Source organism: Condylura cristata, unplaced genomic scaffold (genome assembly GCF_000260355.1).
Source record: "Condylura cristata isolate star-nosed mole 26May11 unplaced genomic scaffold, ConCri1.0 scaffold00008, whole genome shotgun sequence".
NCBI classification, from domain to species: Eukaryota; Metazoa; Chordata; class Mammalia; order Eulipotyphla; family Talpidae; genus Condylura; species Condylura cristata.
In genome coordinates this window covers 34,162,304-34,168,942 of record NW_004567109.1, presented here as the reverse complement: position 1 = coordinate 34,168,942, position 6,639 = coordinate 34,162,304, and positions in this window count along the sequence as shown.

The window sequence follows — 6,639 nt, the reverse complement described above, 5'->3', positions numbered from 1 at the left end:
TGGAGATAGCTTGATAGCTCTGAGCCTTTGACTCCTTCACCACAAAGAAGGTCCCCTCAAGCCCTACATTTCTAGATGAGGTAGCATGCATCTCCCTCCCCTCTTCAAAACCCTTCTGTGGCCAGTCAATGTGTATATTACTGGTCAGAAAAAGGGACATAGTGAGGCCCCAAACCTTCCTGCTATGAATTGGTTCTGCCATCCACAACATAAAAGCAAAACATAGTGCATAAGACTTTCAATAGAAAAGACCTTTAATCCAATTAGTGTGCAATAGAGACAACTAAAGTCATCCATCTCCTCTTGAGAAAATGCCCAGTCAAACAAGGTTGTCCCAAAGCAGGGCCACTGAGATCTAAAAGCTGGCCACAAATCTAAAGTATCTTCTGTTGGGAACTCATAGGAAAGGGGCAGAAGGGACCAGCCAAGGATGGAAACAAAAGAGCCAAAATCAAAATAAAGGCTGCCATTGGCAGCCTCCCAAGGGTCTCCACGCACATCTCTTTCAAGTGTCTCCTTCCATGTCCTCCAAATCCTTGGAACAAGTCCAAGCCACCATCGCTTTTGCACAGACAGGCTTCTGCTCCATGTGCCTCCTCCAGGTTGTCTCCTAGTCTTCTCATCTACTTTTTTCCTCTCTCCAGTCCTTTTCTATCTTCTCCTCACTGTTCAGTTTCACCCTTCTCTAGGAGGGGAGGGGAACATAGGAGGCCCCTTTTCTCTATGCATAATTCAATGCTACACATTCATGGCAAGATCTGAAATCTTTGCCATGGCCTTCAAAGCCTAACTAGAGGCTGCCATGAGCCAGCCTCTACCCATTCACAGTCAAATTTTCCTGGATCACTGTGCTCCTGCTCTGGTGGTCCTTCCAATTCTTCATACATATCGAATTCTTATTCAGTGTTTCTTCAGACACTGCCTCTTCTCCTTGAAATAGCCTCTCCTTGTACTCTCACCTGTAAAATTCCTTTTCATTGACTAGATTTTGGAATTGGGAATTCCTACTGCAGAGCAGAACAAGTTGACCTCCACCTTACTCCATTTATATCAAATAAATCACAATTGTTCAACATAGAACATGTTATTTTTCTTCATGGCATTAATAAGAACCTATTTATACATCCATTTACTTGAAACTTTTTTGTGTGTATGTACATATATTTTCTAGCTCTGTCCACTGAGAGAATTTAGATACACTGAGATCTTGGTTTCTGAGAACATTCTTTGAAGGAGCTTGAGCTCCATGGAGAAATAGCTGTTTCTAATACTGGGGCAGAAAAGTATGGAACATTTTCTCCTGACAGAAGCAAAAAAGTGCTTTAAAAGTACTAAGACGTAAAAATGACAAATAGTCAACCATTATTCCAATGGCGAAGGTTGGAACTATTTGAACAACAACAAAAATCATCATACTGAGGGCCCTCACTGGTGGTGCAGCTGGTTAAAGCACAGCATTAAGAAGCTAAAGCCACTTCAGCATGAGTTGATCCCCCACCTGCCCCAGAGGTGACCCACATGGGTTGGCAGACCTCTTCTGATCGGCTCACTGCTCCCCTCAGAAGTGTACTTCATGAGTCGGCCTGTTCTGCTCCCCACTCTGAATCCTCTCACTACCCCTTCACCTCTGGCCTGTATGTACCCCAGTTCTGTATGCATAAATAAATGAATCTTTTTTAAAAAAGCATCCTACTGGATCACAACCTAAAGGGTAAAATAAACATTTGTGAATCCATATGGATATAAATGATTGGATACATAATTAGAGGTGAAGAGACAAATGTTCTTGCAAAGCTGTGAAAATTACAAATTATAAAAATAATTACTCACCCGTTCACGAGGTAGAGCTTAAACCTTCTCAAGTGTGGCCTCAACTTAGTCATTTACCTCTAACTAACAGAATATAAAAACATAAAATTAATAACATTACCGTAAGGAAATATGACCTAAGCTACCTTAGTGTAGTGATTAGCTGTAGTGTAGACATCAGCAGTGAAACAACATGCTAATAGCAAATATCCTTGACATGATGTGTTGAAAAGGACCCTCTACCTTTATATTATTCATCTAAGTCAGCATTACTCCAGTTTATTATGAGAAAACATCAGGCAAACCCATACTGAGGGACTTCCTACAAAACCTAACCAATTGGCTTCAAAAGAGTCAAGGTCATAAAACACAAAGGAAATCTAGGAACAGTCACAGATTGGAGGAAACTAGGGAGTCGTGTCGACTAATTACAATGCAGTGAACTCTGAGTTCCTGGAACAAAACACATTAGTGGGAAACTGGTGATGATGATTAAAGCCTGTGGTTCAGTTAAAAGTACTGTACCAATGTTAATTGCTCAGTAACGATAAATGTGCTAGAGTTGTGTGCAATCCTTACATGAGATGGAACAAGGAGGCATGTTTATGGGCACGCTGTATTGTTTGTTACTCTGTAAGATTATTTCAAAATGAAGAGTTAAAAATGTCTCTTCTCATTTAACTGTGATTCTATTGACTGGGCTCATTTCTGAATTGCAAAGTACAACCGTGACTATTGCATGGCCTTTCTTAGAATGGGGATGTCTCCTGGATAAAGACTTTAGGTTCTAGAGCCTGCCTGTGTGTTTGTTTCCTGGCTTTCTCACTTATGAACCATGATACTAGCACATTTCTTACACATGCCTTATTTCAGTTTTCTCATTTATGAAAAAGGATACAAGGTACTTGTGAGAACAGAAGGACTTAATACATACAAAACATGGCACAACAGTGCAAGGTTAGTTATTATGGGGATATAGCTCCTGCTTAATATTTTACTGCTGAAAGAGAATGAATGATGCAAGCTGCTTTACTTAGTGAATCTTGATTCAGTTAAAATTAGAAAGAGAATGTTTGGAGAAGAGATTCAGGGTGTAGAGTGGTATCAATGCAATAGGACTCTTTAAGAGAGAAATTAGTGATAATGATTCATCAAAACTAATTAGATAATAATTAGTAAAGGCATACCATATCTCCCATTATGCCTAATTTCTTTCTTTTAATTCTAATCAGACAGTAACATAAACATTGTTGTCTATCTGTGTGAAAGCAACACTGATAATTTGGTATTTTAGCATGAGGGGGGATCTAGCTTGTCCACATTGTCCACCAACATTCCACCTCAATTCTTGGATCTTGGACTATAGACACTGTCTTATTCTTATGGGAAGGGCCTGGCAAAAGCAGTTGTATCACAAGCCTACTAGCTCCTCCCTTCCAAAATATTGAACCTACTAAACATTTCCTTCACAGTAATTCTAGATTCTCCACCAAAAGAAAAATTTATGGCTATCACATATTAATACTCACTGCACTTGAAATGTGTCTTGTAAATGCAGCCACTATCACTTGGTAATGACTCTGAACCTCAGAAGTCTTGCATCACACTGTCTTCTCACTTCACCAGTAAAAACCAGTCTGGTAGGGCCTCCCTGGTGGCACATGGCTTAAGACTCAGCACTATGAAGCTACTGACAGAAGCCACTGCAGCAGTAGCTTGATTCCTAGCCAGGAAGCTGACACACACGGCACAGCAGGCCTCTCCTGTCTAGCCTACTTCTCCCCTCAGCAGTGTATTTCAGTCAATCCACCTGTTCTGCTCCCCATTCTGTCTCTTTTGTATCCTCTCACTGTCCACCTCTCTGGCCTCCACCCCAGCTCTTGTATGCTTAAATAAATCTTTTAAAAAAATCAATCTGGCATTTTTCACTTTCCCAGAGGACACACTTTGATAAAGGATAATGAAATGTTTATCACCCTAGGCTGATCCTGAGACCTTTGTAGATAGCAGATTATTTTTGGCTAAGAATCAGGATGCTGTGTACCTGAAGTGTGATATTGTGAAGAGTGGATTTTGATTGCAGCAAAGTTAATTTGAGTCTTGGTTTCACTATTTACTGGCTTTGGGACCACTGGCAACTCCCGCCCCCAAGTCTTTTGTTGAGATAATATTGACTTACATCATTGCATTTTTAGGGGTTTTAAGGTTAAACCGCTACAAATGTTTATCTTTACACCATGCCCACCACCACTACCCCAATATTCCTCCAACGTGTTCCACTGTTATTGGTAATTTATTTAAAATTTTTGTGTTTCAATTGATTCACCTGCAGGAAAGAGGATAATAGATGCACCATACAGTGTTTTTTGAGTTAAATAAGTGATGCTGCCTTGTGTGGTATATCTGGTATTTAGTAGCTTGCTATTATTGGTGAGGCTGTTTTTAAGTATCTTTCCTGAAGGGTATTTTCTCTCATATTTGTTCAGCAGAGTCTCCTAGGAGAGAGCATGGGCTGGGACCACCCTTAGATCAAAATGTATGGGTATGTTAGTTACAATTTACAACCACTAGAGGGAGCTTTTCAGATATACCAAAAAGAACACTCAGAAAGCTCAGTCCCAACCTCTGCAGAGCGGATGCAGACTCATCAGGTTATCTAAGACATCTGGGAAGAGGATCAGAGGTTAGAGGAAACCGTGGCTCTGAAGGTTGAGGATGGGTTGGTAATTATTATTGTTATTATATATATATACAATTGTTTATTTTTACATCATTTTGTGCATTTTTCGATCTCATTTGCAACCCCCTTGGGCTTCCCATCACCAAATCAGGTTGGTTATTTTTATGTGTCCACTTGACCACACCAAAATGCACCCAGATATTTGGTTAAACACTAATTGTCAGTGTGTCTCTGAGTGTGTTTCTGAAGATGAGCATTTGAATCTCTAGACTGAGTCAAGCAGATTGTTCTTCTCATGTGAGTGGGCCTCAGCCAATCTGTTGAGGGTGTGAATGAAACAAAAAGAGGAGGGAGAATTTCATCTTTCGGCTTAAATGCTTGAGCTGGAACGTTGGTCTTTTCTGGCCCTCATTCTGGGATTCACACTATCTACTCCCTTCATCTCAAGCTTTAGGAATTGTCTCAACAAAACTACAAAGATTCCTGAGTTTCCAGTTTGCAGAAAGCAAACTGTGGGACTTCTCAGCCTTCATATTTATGTGAGCCCATTGCTCTGGAGAAATCTGGCCCATACAGATGATTCTTTGAACTCTCCACATTGGAGAAGACAGACTACTATTCTTCTCTGATGAGGAACATGGACCTCTGTATTCCTAAAAGAGACAAATTAAGTTTAATGGGTATAATCCTGGGTTCAGGCCCAGTAAGGAAGGGTTAGGTTTACTATATTTGCATAAATATGATTTGATGAGCAGTTTGTTGCAAAGTTATCTAGTGGATAATTAAGTCATATTCATCTCTAGGGACAATTCAGATATTTTTACGTTTGGTGCATGCATATTAATCCATTGTAATCATTACTTTCTTAATTCAAAAATTGTTCTGTCCTTAGCCAGTGGAAGACTTTTTAAGATGACAGTAGTATATTTTAATATGATTCTTTGGTAGCAACTATCCAGTCTAAGTTATGGTTAATATTAGTTATTATTATTGGTGTGTGGGCTGTCCTTCTTGTAAATGAAAGTTTTAAACTAACATATAGTTTAATAAATAACAATTTTAAACTAAATTAAGTTTTTGTACAAATGCAAAGAAAAGATGTAAAGAGAGTAAAATAATTAGGAAAGGTTTAAAAGGAGAACACATTGTTATCTCATTCTATGTTTAGAGTCATAAAGGCATGTTTTTAACCACTTCCTTACCAGCTCAATCACATTTATAACAAAGTCAACATTGTATTTATTTCCTGTAGATTTTATTAGCTCCCAGAAGTTTCCTGGTTAGTTCCTGTATTAAAAAGAACAGGTGACATGAAGGCCAAGTACATGTTCCTGATAGAAATAGCAGGAAGTGTATGAAGTGTTTGTGGTAAGAAGAGTAGAATTGAAACATGCTTGAATACATATAAGCACAATATGTTCTCCAGTGCTAGATAACACCTGGTTGGAAGCGCTAAGCCATATGTTTCAGAAATTGTACTTTAAAAATTAATATGTAGATATAAAAATGGGAAATGCACATTTGCACAAAAAATAAACAGGTTTGCAAGTCACATAACTCAATTTTATGGTTTCTTCAAATCATTTTTAATCTAATGGGTTTTTTTATTATATTAGTTTATTTTTACATATTTTTGTGCATTTTTCCATCTCATAATTTAATGGGTTTTTATCTTGTATATTTCAAACATTCTTTTTGGTATAATAAACCAAAATCTTAGAAGCTTATTGTCAAAAGGATGGCATTAAAATTTTATACAATATTGGACTGTACTTCAACATAACTGCACTGTAACTCATGAAATGAGAATTCCATGTGTCAAAAAGTAGTTAATGTTAAATAGATTTTCCTTTGGTTTTGCTTGGAACAAGCTTTTTTCCTCTTTCAGTAAAAGACCTAACAAAAAGTTAAGGTTGTGCTATAAGTGTGCAAGTATAGGGTAAAGTTGTGCACAGGGAGGGCAAATATAAGGGGTGCTGTATGTGATGAGGGAATTTCTAGCTAAAATAGGCAATGGAGACAAGGAAGTTTTAATAGTTTGAATTAATGGAAATATTGAATTTAAAAAGTTCACCATGAAGTTCAGGATGATATTATTATATTTGATACTTGCTATACTAATAGGATTTATGGTACCCTCCAATACTATA